Genomic DNA, 14,574 nt, shown 5'->3' with positions numbered 1-14,574 from the left:
GGCTCTTCGAATTTACGACGATGCCCTTTGGAATGAAAAATGCGCCTGCCACGTTCCAGCGGGCTATGAATGACCTGCTGGAGGAAATGCAACTGTTCGCTGCAGCATATTTGGACGATATTGCGGTGTTTAGCCCCACCTGGGAAGAACACCTCAAACATCTGTCCCAGGTACTGCAACGGCTGGCTGCAGCCAATTTGACAGTTAAGCCAAGTAAGTGTCAGATCGGCATGACGGAAGTCCAGTATTTAGGGCACCGAGTGGGAGGGAACACCCTGAAACTGGACACGGGAAAGGTTGACGCCATCTTAGCGTGGCCTCGGCCTATCACCAAGCGACAGGTTCAGGCATTCCTGGGGACCGCGGGCTACTATAGGAAGTTTGTACCGGCCTATAGTGCCATCGCGAAGCCCCTGACGGATGCCACTGGTAAGAAGCACCTGAAAGTGGTTACGTGGACCCCTGAGTGTGAGAACGCCTTCCGGGCCTTGAAGCAGGCGTTAGCTAGCACCCCTGTGCTTCAAGCCCCAGATTTCAGCCGTCGGTTCATAGTGCAAACCGACGCATCAGATTACGGTCTCGGCGCTGTCTTAAGCCAGGTGGATGGAAAAGGGGACGAGCATCCTCTTCTGTACCTGAGCCGGAAACTTCTTCCCCGAGAAGTCTCCTACTCAACTACAGAAAAGGAGTGTCTGGCGATTGTGTGGGCCCTGCAGAAGCTTCAATCCTATCTGTACGGCCGCTCCTTCACAATCATTACGGACCATAATCCTCTCAGTTGGCTGAACCGTACTGCGGGGTCCAACGGGAAGCTCCTACGTTGGAGCTTGTCGCTGCAGCAGTACGATTTTACCATCCAGCACAGGGCAGGCAGCAGACATCAAAATGCGGATGGCTTATCCAGATGCAACGGCGATCCAGACCGATCAGCGCAGGTTAGCGGCGACGCCACCCGTCTTGCGGACGGATGTCTAGCCACAGACGCGGGGGGGAGGTGTCACGGATGATCCGCGAGAATATTGAACTGTCCTCCCAATATTATCAATATTACTCTGCCTTATTAAACAGTAATTATTTCCCTAGGCCCCAGAACCTACAATTTGATTATTCAGAGCGTCTCCTTCTGTCCTTATGTTGTACCCAGAGAACAACATAGTCCTTTTGTTCAAGTCAGTCAATAGATGCCCAGCAGATAACGCAATTACAGCTGGCTTCCTCAGGTCGACAAAAGAACTTCCCTGTTTGAAGAGATATCACAGCTAGGTGTGAAGACGGCACCTGGGGGGAGCCGATTGGTGTCGCTGCCATAAGGGTCTGTAAGATAACTTGATTCAGACGGCCGGCACCAAGGTTCCCAGATTGACACATGAATCTGAGATATGATTTTTACCTTTTTAAGAGAGACCATGCATCTTACGGACGTAAAAATTACATCATCGTGTCACTCATAATTCACTGGACGTTTACATAGGACAAACATAACTCTAAGATGTACCCAGGTAAAGTTATGGTGTTACCCCATCATAGAACCAGTTATAATAGTAATATTTGGTATCCCTGAACTCCATATTTTGTGGGGAATGTGAATATGTGCTTGTTACTTGTGTACAGCGGAGACATCCCACGATATGGCACATGCCATATTTCAGAACTGACATTCACCTCAGGAATACAGCCTGCCCAGCAGGCGGACTCTCAATTCCCCGCCTTGATTCTAGGACCCTTTATAACACAGACCTAGCATCTGCTAAAGGAGTTCTCCACTTTTAACAACACCTAAAGAGGGCCTCAGCCAGAGAACCTGTGGGCTGTAGGCATATTACACTGGACAAAGGCTTCTTGGACTTTACCCCTGCAACGGACTATTTCACCAACAGACATCTTTTCTGCGGAAACTAAGTATTTTCTTTCTTTTCTCCCTTTTGTTTATTGGACTATACTCTCCTTGATTATTGTGTTAATAATTACTGTGCATCGTGATAATTTGTATTGTATATAGATATATAATAAATGACCTCCAAGTCATTTCTCTAGCCATATGCCTGTTTTCAAACACTGCAAAAACTTACCCTAGCCTCTCCGAAGAGAAAGCTACTCGGTTGTGTTATCTAGATAGTGGGTTCCTCACTCCCATAAATTGCGAGGTGGTGGCAGTTAAACTACCCTGTTTGTAGTTCCGGTCCAGTTCGTCGCACGCTTACTGGCGGTCAATCGGCGGTCCACTCCCTGCGCTTTCAGCCTATCGACTGTACGGACTCAAGTTAGACTGTCGGTGTGCTGAAAGTGGCTGGGAGGCCTGTTTGCGGATTGACCACTAGGGGCGCTGTGACGGTGTCGTGACGTATTGTGGCTGCGGCGGTCGCAGTTCGTCACATACCCTGCCACCCCACATCAAAGTTCCCCTACATTACTGGGAAGCCAAACTCGATTTGTGGGCACAACTGGCGGAGTTTGCCCTGGACAAGCTTTCCTGCCCGGCCTGCAGTGTGGAATCAGAGCAGGTATTTAGTGCTGCAGGGGCCATAGTTACCACCAAGGACAACTTAACCACCTCAGGACCGCCATACGCAGGATTGCGTCCTGGCGGCGGCCCTGTTATTCCTCCTGGACGCGCCGGCGCGTCATCTCGCGAGACGCGAGATTTCGGGCAGAGCCGGGCCGCGCATGAGCGGGCCGGCAAAAGTTAAAGGAGCATTTTGTAACCAGCCTGCTAGCCAATGATCATCGCTGGCAGGCTGTTGATTTAAAAAAAATCAAATCAGAAGCCATCTAACACCTTATATTTATAAATATAAGGTGTTAAATGGCTTGTGTGCTCCTCTGTTGATCTTTTTCGTCAGTTGGTCCCAGCAGAGGAGCACACATTACAGTGAGTACACCAAACAGTACACTTAGCCCCCAGATCACCCCCCAACACCCCAATTAACCCCTTGATCACCCCTGTCAATCACCTAGTGAAAGGGAAAATAGTGATCAGTGTAAAGTGTCACTTTTTTTTTTCACTAGTATTGACGGTTAGGTTTAGGATAGTTTAGGCCTCTTTGTTAGGCAGTTAGCGTCGGTAAGCGCCCAGCCCACCGCACCGCAGTCACTGATTCGCTGATTAGCGTATCGCTAATCAGCATTGGTACTTTTATAGTATCTGTAAGTGATCAGAACTGATCACAGTCAGATCTATAATAGTATTAGTGTCATCTTAGTTCGCCCTCCACCCAAAACGCAGTGTTTGCCCGATCAGGCCTGATCGGTCGCCCACATGTGCGTTCACCCACTCCCGCCCAGCCGCAGTGACAAATTTTTTTTTTATCACTGCACAATCACTTCACTAGCGCTGCGGCGATAAAACAATCAGTTTTGATATTTTATATCAATCGCAGCTGCTTCCGGGACTTTGCTAGCCTCCCATTTGTAAGACAGGCTTGCTTTTTTTCTTGGGTAGTCTCAGGGAATACCCCCTAAATTTAGTTGACCAAATGGCAAGTAAGGGGTATTCTTCTGAAGAGGCCTACTGGCTTCTGACCAAGTCGGATGAGGAATGGGAACCCTCATCTGAGGAATCCAGCGGGTCAGAATATGAACCTGTAGAAAGCAGTGGCAGTCTGACCCAAAGTTCAGACGAGGAGGTTGAGGTCCCTGATACCACCAGGCGTACCCGGCCCCGTGTTGCTAGACCACAGGTTGCGCAGGATCGGCTTCAAGGGCAGCAAAGTGTGGCTGGCGCGTTCGGATTGCGCGGTAAGGCATACACCAGCAGCGCAGCCCATCCTGTACCTAGTACCAGCACTGCCGTAGAACATGGTGAAGTGGCGAGCACCAGAAGGGCAGTTGAAGCTGGTACGGTGGCACGTGCATTAGTTCCCCCGTCGCAGCCACCACACAGACAGGCCCGTAGAGCCCCTAAATTCCCTGAGGTGCTGGCAAACCCTGATTGGCAGCCCCCAACTTCAGCCGCATCAATAGTTCCGCCTTTCACCGCCCAGTCTGGAGTTCGGGTTGAGACAGCTCAGATCGGTTCGGCACTAGGGTTTTTTGAGCTGTTCTTGACTGCGGAGCTCTTGGACTTAGTCGCGGCAGAAACAAATCGGTATGCCACTCAATTTATAGCCGTCAACCCGGGAAGCTTTTATGCCCAGTCTTTCCGGTGGAAACCCGTCCAAGTTTCCGAATTTAAAATTTTTCTGGGCCTTCTCCTCAACATGGGCCTAACAAAAAAGCATGAGTTGCAGTCATATTGGTCCACAAACCCAATTCATCACATGCCCATGTTCTCTGCTGCCATGTCCAGGACACGATTTGAGACCATCCTGCGTTTCCTGCACTTTAGTGACAACAGCACCTCTCGTCCCAGAGGCCACACAGCATTTGACCGGCTCGACAAAATTCGGCCCCTCATAGACCACCTTAACACCAAATTTGCAGATTTGTATTCCCCAGAGCAAAACATCTGCATAGACGAGTCCCTTATACATTTTACCGGGCGCCTTGGCTTCAAACAATACATCCCAAGCAAGCGCGCCCGGTATGGGGTCAAATTGTATAAGCTCTGTGAAAGGGTCACAGGCTATACGCACAAATTTTGAGTCTATGAGGGTAAAGATCAGACCCTGGAGCCGGTCGGTTGCCCTGACTACCTGGGGAGCAGTGGGAAGACAGTCTGGGACTTGGTGTCACCCTTATTTGGCAAGGGGTACCATCTTTATGGGGACAATTTTTACACAAGTGTGCCCCTCTTCAGGCATTTGTTTTTAGAACAGATTGGCTGCTTTGGCACCGTGCGACCTAGTCGCCCGGGCTTTCCCCAACGGCTCGTTACCACCCATCTTGCAAGGTGGGAGAGGGCTGCCTTGTGTAACGAAGAAATGCTCGCGGTGAAATGGAGAGACAAGCGTGACGTTTACATGCTCTCCTCCATTCACGCAGACACGACAATCGAAATTGAACGAGCAACCGGAGTCATTGAAAAGCCCCTCTGTGTCCACAACTATAATTTGCTCATGGGAGGGGTGGACTTCAATGACCAGATGTTGGTTCCTTATTTACTTTCCCGCAGGACCAGACGCTGGTATAAGAAGGTGTCTGTATATTTAATTCAATTGGCACTGTACAATAGTTTTGTTCTCTACAGTAAGGCTGGGAGAACAAGATCCTTCCTCAAATTTCAGAAAGAGATCATCGAGAACCTCCTGTATCCAGGAGGTTCCGTGGCCCCATCCACCAGTGTAGTGAGCCGTCTACACGAGCAACATTTCCCCAGTGTCGTTGCTAGTACCTCAAACCAACCGCCACCCTGAAAAAAATGTTGTGTCTGTAGCAGGAGTGGAATAAGGCGTGACACCCGCTATTTCTGTCCTGACTGCCCTGACCACCCTGCCCTATGCTTAGGGGAGTGTTTCCAGAAGTACCACACACAGGTACACTTAGCATAGGGATTGCGTTACACAGGGCAGGCACACAGGGCTGTTAGGGCCCTTTCACTCACAGCTGCTGCAAACCTCTCCTTTCACCTGGGACAAAGTGCTCAATGTACTTCGCCACATCTCTGGGTGATTTGCGCTTTGCACATTGTCCCATGGAGAAGGAGAGGTTTGTCCTATAAAAGGTAAAAAAAAAAATCACAGGTAAGCAAAAAAGTTAATGTTTCAAAAGTTCAAAAAAGTTTTTAAAAGTGAATGTTCTGTTCAAATGTTCTATAAAGTTAATGTTAATAAATTTATTGCGTTGCGGCCTGTTTTTTTTACCTTCTAGGTGGACCAACAGATGAACCAGCTGCAGCACTGATGTGCATTCTGACAGAAGCATTGCGCTGCTGTCAGATTACACAAAAGTCGGTGTATGCGGCGCTGCAAGACGAGATTTCTCCTCTGCAGTAAAAAAGATACGTTTGCCGAGGCTTATGAGCTGAGGGGCGGTGTTCATATGCTTTGGCAAACACTTTGTATATAAAAAAAATATAAAAAAATCCCGGCAATGATTTATTCATCCACATCGATTGATGTGAATGGAGAAATCGGGTTTGCCAGGGCATACGAGCTGAGTGGGTTTGGATGTTGGGCGGAGCTCCTATGTCCTGGCAGACGCCTTTCCCCTCCTTTTTTTTTTGGCAGAGATTTTTTCATCCACATTGATCGATGCAAATGAAGAAATCTGTGCCCGTATGCTCAATATAAGGAGAATAGCAGAAACTCCTAATGCTGGCCATACATGTAATGATTGCGGAGACCCCCAAATGCCAGGGCAGTACAAACACCCCACAAATGACCCCATTTTGGAAAGAAGACACCCCAAGGTATTCGCTGAGGGGCATATTGAGTCCATTAAAGATTGAAATTTTTGTCCCAAGTTAGCGGTAAGGGAGACTTTGTGAGAAAAAGAAAAAAATTTCCACTAAATTGTGCCAAAAAAAAAAAAAATATTCTATGAATTTGCCATGCCCCTCATGGAATACCTTGGGGTGTCTTCTTTCCAAAATGGGGTCACAAGTGGGGTATTTATACTGCCCTGGCATTTTAGGGGCCCTAAAGCGTGAGAAGAAGTCTGGAATCCAAATGTCAAAAAATGCCCTCCTAAAAGGAATTTGGGCCCCTTTGCGCATCTAGGCTGCAAAAAAGTGTCACACATGTGGCATCGCCGTATTCAGGAGAAGTTGGGCAATGTCTTTTGGGGTGTCTTTTTACATATACCCATGCTGGGTGAGATAAATATCTCTGTCAAATGACAACTTTGTATAAAAAAATGGGAAAAGTTGACTTTTAGAGAGATATTTCTCTCACCCAGCATGGGTATATGTAAAAAATACACCCCAAAACACATTGCCCTACTTCTTCTGAGTACGGAGATACCACATGTGTCACACTTTTTTGCAGCCTAGGTGGGCAAAGGGGCCCACATTCTAAAGAGCACCTTTAGGATTTCACAGGGCATTTTTAACACATTTGGATTTCAAACTACTTCTCACGCATTAGGGACCCTAAAATGCCAGGGCAGTATAACTACCCCACAAGTGACCCCATTTTGGAAAGAAGACACCCCAAGGTATTCCGTGAGGGGCATGGCGAGTTCCTAGAATTATTATTTTTTGCACAAGTTAGTGGAAAATGATGATTTTTTTATTTTTATTTTTTCTTACAAAGTCTCATATTCCACTAACTTGTGACAAAAAATATAAACTTCCATGAACTCACTATACCCATCACAAAATACCTTTTGGGTGTCTTCTTTCCAAAATAGGGGCACTTTTGGGGTAGTTATACTGCCCTGGCATTTTAGGGGCCCTAATGCGTGAGAAGTAGTTTGAAATCCAAATGTGTTAAAAATGCCCTGTGAAATCCTAAAGGTGCTCTTTAGAATGTGGGACCCTTTGCCCACCTAGGCTGCAAAAAAGTGTCACACATGTAGTATCGCCGTACTCAGAAGAAGTTGGGCAATGTGTTTTGGGGTGTCTTTTTACATATACCCATGCTGGGTGAGATAAATATCTCTGTTAAATGACAACTTTGTATAAAAAAATGGGAAAAGTTGTCTTTTAGAGAGATATTTCTCTCACCCAGCATGGGTATATGTGAAAAGACACCCCAAACACATTGCCCAAATTCTCCTGAGTACGGCGATACCACATGTGTGACACTTTTTTGCAGCCTAGGTGGGCAAAGGGGCCCAAATTCTAAAAAGCACCGTTAGGATTTCACAGGGCATTTTTTACACATTTGGATTTCAAACTACTTCTCACGCATTAGGGCCCCTAAAATGCCAGGACAGTATAAATACCCCACAAGTGACCCCATTTTGGAAAGAAGACACCCCAAGGTATTTCGTGATGGGCATAGTGAGTTCATGGAAGTTTTTATTTTTTGTCACAAGTTAGTGGAATATGAGACTTTGTAAGAAAAAAATAAAATAAAATTATTTTCCGCTAACTTGTGACAAAAAATAAAAAGTTCTATGAACTCACTATGCCCATCAGCGAATACCTTAGGGTGTCTACTTTCTGAAATGGGGTCATTTGTGGGGTTTTTCTATTGTCTGGGCATTGTAGAACCTCAGGAAACATGACATGTGCTGAGAAAGTCAGAGCTGCTTCCAAATGCGGAAATTCACATTTTTAACCATAGTTTGTAAATGCTATAACTTTTACCCAAACCAATAAATATATACTTATTGCATTTTTTTTTATCAAAGATATGTAGAACAATAAATTTTGAGAAAAATTTATATACCTTGGAAAATGAGGATGCAGCACACTATAAACACGAGGGGTGCACGTCCGGCTAGTGTGCGAGACATCTTAAATCAGGCCCATGAGGCTGACATTATTGATGACAAACTGTTCTGTTATCTATATCGTGATAAACCTAGTACGCCCATATTGTACACCTTGCCAAAAGTCCATAAGGGGGTGCTGCCCCCCCCCCCCCCCCGGCCGTCCAATTGTGTCAAGCAGAGAGTCCCTCTTTTATAATGTGGCAATCTTCCTTGACAAGATGTTGCGCTGTTTTGCTATCTCGACTAAATCATTCATTAGAGATACAGGTGACTTTTTGTCTAAGATCAATGACCTTGATATTCCTGTGGGCGCAGTTCTTGTCTCGTTCGACGTGTGTAGTTTATATACGTCGATCGACCATGAACTGGGTCTACGGGCTGTTGAGGCATGTCTTGCTAACTCTGAATACTCCCAACCTTGTCAGGCCTTTTTGCTCTCATTACTAAGATTTGTTTTGACCAAAAACTACTTTTTGTTCCAGGCGACTTCTTTGTCCAGTTGCATGGGACGGCGATGGGGTCCAACGTGGCGCCCACTTATGCTAACATCTATATAGCCCACCTTGAGGAGTCGTCAATTTATGGCAGCCACCACTTCAGACATGTTCTGGGGTGGCGCTATATTGACGATATCTTCTTGGTGTGGACGGGCGACATGTTGGGCCTCCTCGCGTTCCACACATACCTCAACGAAGTCGATCCGACTGAAATTCACCGTGGTTCATTCCACGGATAGGTTGCAGTTCCTTGAAACGGAGGTCCGGATCATGGGACGAGGTCTGAGTACAGATTTATTTGTGAAACCTACTGACAAGAATACTCTGCTGTGGTATGATAGCCAACACCCTCGCTCCATTATCCGGTCCTTGCCTTTCAGCCAGTTCCTCCGTGTTCAGCGGATAGTTAAGGATGGACAAATGAGACACATCAGACTTAATGATATGGGCCACAAATTTGCCACACGGGGGTACCCTAAAAAATTGGTTAGGGAAACCGCTATGAGAGTGGAGAATCACTCCACCATCACTAAGCCTATGGATGCCTCCAAAAATCCACGCATTCCCTTCATCTCCCATTTTTCCACTGACAGTCCGCAAATTGCTACCATTATCCGGAAGCATTGGAGTTTGATAGGGAATAGTTTCCCTCAGATTGTAGAATTCAACACACCCCCTTTGTTTTTTTATCGGAGAGGGAGAAATCTGGGAGATAGATTGGTAAAAGCGGAAGTGGGTAGTGCCAAGACAAGTGTGAGAGCAATGTGCGGCTCCACTCATACTGGGTGTTACCCTTGCTATAACTGCATAAACTGCAAACTTATGATCAAAGGAGATACATTCTTCAATCCGGTTACCAATGGAGTGATTAAAATCACTCCATTTCTTACCTGTGACTCATCCTACGTGGTCTACCAGCTGACCTGTCCCTGCGGGAAGTGGTATGTTGTGAGACCACGTGGGATGTGAAGACACGACTTAATCAACACCGCTATTCCATTAGAAAGGAGAAAATGGATTTGCCTGTGTCTAAACATTTCAAAGAGGAAGGACACACACAGAATGACTTGAGATTTCGTATTTTGGAGCAGATAGAATTGGGGAGACGGGGGGGAGATAGACAAGCTCTCCTCAAAAAACTTGAGCTGTACTGGATATATACTTTGAAAACTCTAAAACCCAATGGGTTAAATGTGGATTTCAGGGTGGATTAGTACTGCCTCACTCCGTTAATCACTTGATCCATATTCCCAACTGTATGGTGATTTCACATCTACACGCACAAAAGCATTTACCAAGCGTAATTTTTCATGAGAGTTTTCCTAAAAAAAAATTCTCTCTCTCTTTGTTTTTAGACTCAAAACATTCTCAAGGTCATGACTGAGGTGCTGTATGATTTGAAGTATATCGCGGTTCCAGTTGGCTACCCATATTGTGCACTTTTCATCCACACACATGATGTTTGGACTGCTGCTGCAACATTAATGCGGAGTTTAGTCCACGCTGTACTAGGCGCCTGCCCATACAGTCTTCATATTTATGTATTTTGTAATTTTTTTAAGGAATCTGGATTAACAACGTTGTTTTCATACATAGTTTTGGCTTGGAAACTGAAATGCATAGGTGAGAGAGTGATGCACCCATATGGGGGATTGGTGGTGGTTCGTGGGGTTATCCTGGCGACGCCAATTTCTCTCCTATTTCAACACTGATAGATCACTAACATGACCTGTCATTGTTGGGTGACACCCCTTCTCTCTACCGTCTGTATAGTCTCCCTATAGCCTCTACAGTGGGTTGATAAGACGCTGAATCCAGCGACCGTATATGCATCTTCAAGTAGGTCGCAGGTTGGCAGTATCCTAGACCCTGTTATCAATATAAGATTTTTTAATAACCATATCTATATAATCCTGCTCCCTCCCTTCATTCATCTGTTTTCTATGTACATAACTCCGATTACGTAGTGACTGATGGGCGGCCCCTACTACGGTCTGGACATGCGCATAGTACTTGCAGGGCTGTCTCGGCCATCTTGGTTGTGGTTGCTATTCGGTCCCTAGGCGCCGGAAGAATCGCGATACTTGCTCCTCCCGCGCAAGCGCGGTGAGTGAAGGGGAACGCCGCTGAGCACGCAATTCAAGTTACATACAGTCACCAAGCTGACAGTGAGTTTTTTAATTTCACGTGATTAATGTATTCACCTGCACTCATTATGATTCTTTCCACATAATGTAAAGGAGGTTGTAGTAATGATTCATTATTTATATGCACTATACTTGCCAGATTGTGGCGGTCGTTTATATGTATTCATGTAATCATTTGTATCACTTAATTTATTGATTTTGATTGTAATTTTTTTAATTGATGTTAATCCTTTGTTGATCAATGTCCTTATATAAAACATGCTTGTAACACATGTGCACTAGGCTTGATAAAGACAGCAACAAGCTGTTGAAATGTTGCTTGACTTTTGGGTTAATAAACCACATGTTTTCTTTGCTAATCTGGGGTGCTGCTGGCTGCTTTTCTACTTTTCAAAAAATTTATATAGAAATGTAGTTAAAAAAAATAATAATCACAACTGAAAGTGAAAAATTTAATTTTTTGGCTAAAATTTCGGTAAATTTCGATTAATAACAAAAAAAGTAAAAATGTCAGCAGCAATCAAATACCACCAAATGAAAGCTCTATTAGTGAGAAGAAAAGTAAAATTTATTTGGGTGGTAAGTTGTATGACCGAGCAATAAACCGTGAAAGTAGTGTAGTGCAGAATTGTAAAAAGTGGTCTGGTTATTAAGGGTGTTTGAGCTAGGGGAGCTGAGGTGGTTAATCAGGCGTGGATCAGCCAGGATTTTCAAACACCAGCGCCTGATGCATCAGACTAGATCATCCATGGTGGTACACCTACACTTTGTCAAAAGAGACTTATTTCTTCTCGCTTCCTGCTTCAGCTACTTTTCTGATGCTGCCAAACGCCTGATGCCACATCTGCTGCCAGGTGCTCATACTGCCACCCACAATCTTCAACTAGTACTGGTATTGTTCCGCCACTTTCCCACTCTGTCACCTTGCCACTCTATGGTCTCCTCATGCTGTTGCCACCTCACCACTCTGTGGTCTCCTCATGCTGCTGCCACTTCACCATTCTGTGGTCTGCTCATGCTGCTGCCACCTCCCTGCTCTGTGGTCTCCTCATGCTGCTGACACATCACTACTATATGGTCTCTTCTTGCTGCTTCCACCTCAACACTATGTCCTTGGGCTAGTCTGTGGTCTCCTCATGCTGCTACTACCTCACCACTCTGTGGTCTCCTCATGCTGCTGCCACCTCACCACTCTGTGGTATCCTCATGCTGCTGCCACAACACTACTCTGTGGTCTCTTCATGCTGCTGCTACCTCACCACTCTGTGGTCTCCTCATGCTGCTGCTACCTCAACACTATGTCACTGGGCCACTCTGTGGTTTCCTCATGCTGCTGCCACCTCACCACTCTGTGGTTTCCTTATGCTACTTCTACCTCATCACTATGTCACTGGGACACTCTGTGGTCTCCTCATGCTGCTGCCACCTCACCACTCTGTGGTCTCCTTATGCTACTTCTACCTCATCACTATGTCACTGGGACACTCTGTGGTCTCCTCATGCTGCTGCCACATCAACACTCTATTTTCTCCTTATGCTGCTGCTACTACCTAAACACTATGTCACTGGCCCACTCTGTTGTCTCCTCATGCTGCTACCACCTCACCACTCTGTAGTCTCCTCATGCTGCAGCCACTTCATCACTATTTCACTTGGCCACTCTGTGGCATCCTCATGCTGCTTCCACTTCCCCACTCTGTCATTGGGCCCCTCTGTGGACTTCTCATGCTGTTGCTAACCCCCCCTCAATAACTGGGCCTTTTTGGCCTGGTTGACATCATCATGTATTTGACCCTTCTGATCTGTCAGAAGAAAGGAAAAATTAGATGCACCATGGATCTTGTCTGTGTAGCAGCTATAAGGCCTGTATGACATGGTCCCTATTTTGCATCAGAAGTAGCTTATGATTTGGTAGCCAAAAACATGAGTGGGTACAAAACACAGAAGACATGCAAATATTCCATTGACGTGTCATCTCTGTTTTTGATTTTTTTTCTTGGCTTTAGAAATACTGATGGATTACTGACCAAATGCTGACAACAGACAACAGACAGGATCCATTTTTGGGGGTTATTGTTATGATCGATCAGCAAAAAGGCAAAATAATCTGTGTTGTCAATACAAACTTACTGCAGACACCCTCTCCACTCTGGGCTCTACTTGTAGAAGCACCTAATAGAACAGGTACTGTAGACATCTATGCGGAATCAGCTGACGACTGTGTAAAAAGAGCGCACTCTTTCACGCTATAGTAGGATCTTGGACTTCTGGAAGGTTCTTTATACCTGGTGCTAATATTAACCTGTAAGGCTGAGTTCACACTTATTATTTGGTCAGTTTTGACCAAATGAGTGAAGTGTGAAGTGATTCTAAGAGTGACGCCTGTCATCTGCGTGTCATACTGACTTACAGTATTGTTTCACTACCATAGCAGACTCCCTATGCGTGTTACTGCAAGACACACTGTTCTACACCACTATATAGCCTCTCTGCAGCCAGGAAATAGCTGTTTTTTAACATAATTCGCCACTAATAAATTTGTATCAAATCTTTTTGAAAAATTTGGCATCTCTAACAATGATACAAAAATCTATTCTCCTTTGCTTAGCTGTGCTTTCTATTTAGTGGCTCATCTAAATTGTACTTCATAAAGTAGGTTTATGGTATTATGAAGGCACTAGAGAACAACAAATTTCTGGAACTTTGAATAGCCAGTTAGTGAATTATAAATCACAGAAAAAAATGCACCAAACGGATATGCCACTGACTATACTAGCTAGCCATTAGTGATGAGCGGGAGGTGCCATATTCAATTTCGACAAAATTTGCGAATATTCGCTAAAATATTCGTATCATATTTTTCGAAATTGAATATTCAACATTTTTCTAGTTATCGCGATTATTATGCGATTTAAATAATTGCGTATTGCGATTGTAACTTAAGGCTACTTTCCTATTGGTTTGATATCTAGAAGATGACGAATATGACGAATGTATTCGTCATATTCCTCAAAACGAAGATAACAAAGTATTCTCCATCTTCGTTTTAGTAATATAATCGCATAGCGAATTAAACTTAGCTGTCTCTATAGTCAACTTTCCTATTTGATTGCTAGAATTAGCGAAGTTGACGAAAAATTGAGCTAAAACGAAGATGGAGAATACTTCGTTATCTTCGTTTTGAGGAATATGACGATTATATTTGTCATATTCGCTAATTCTACCAAGCCAACCATAGTAAAAACAACTTAGGTTTAAGTTGAAATCGCAATTCGATTATTATAACTTGAATTAATCGAATTGCGATTTCAACGTAATTCTCAAATCCGACAGTACATTCTAGTATGGAGACGTTCCCATGGTAATGGGGACGCTCCATGAGCACGGAAGTCGGCAGAAGCGGCAACGGGCACTGACTGGAGCAGCCAGGAAGCCAGGAATCCTAAGGGCAGGTAAGAACAACTTTAGGGAAGTGGGAAAGAAAAAACATATAACAATAAAAAAAAAAAGAATATTCAAAATATCTAATTTATAGCACTATATTCGAAATATTCGCGAATTAGCAAAGTGCCGATATTCGCAAAGAAAATTCGATATTCTAATATTCACGCTCAACACTACTAGCCATACAAGCAGATATTAAAATCTGAAACTTTTGCCAATATATTCCT

Source organism: Bufo gargarizans, chromosome 1 (assembly GCF_014858855.1).
Source record: "Bufo gargarizans isolate SCDJY-AF-19 chromosome 1, ASM1485885v1, whole genome shotgun sequence".
NCBI classification, from domain to species: domain Eukaryota; kingdom Metazoa; phylum Chordata; class Amphibia; order Anura; family Bufonidae; genus Bufo; species Bufo gargarizans.
The sequence above is the reverse complement of the archived record's forward strand: the minus strand, read 5'-3'. Positions refer to the sequence as shown.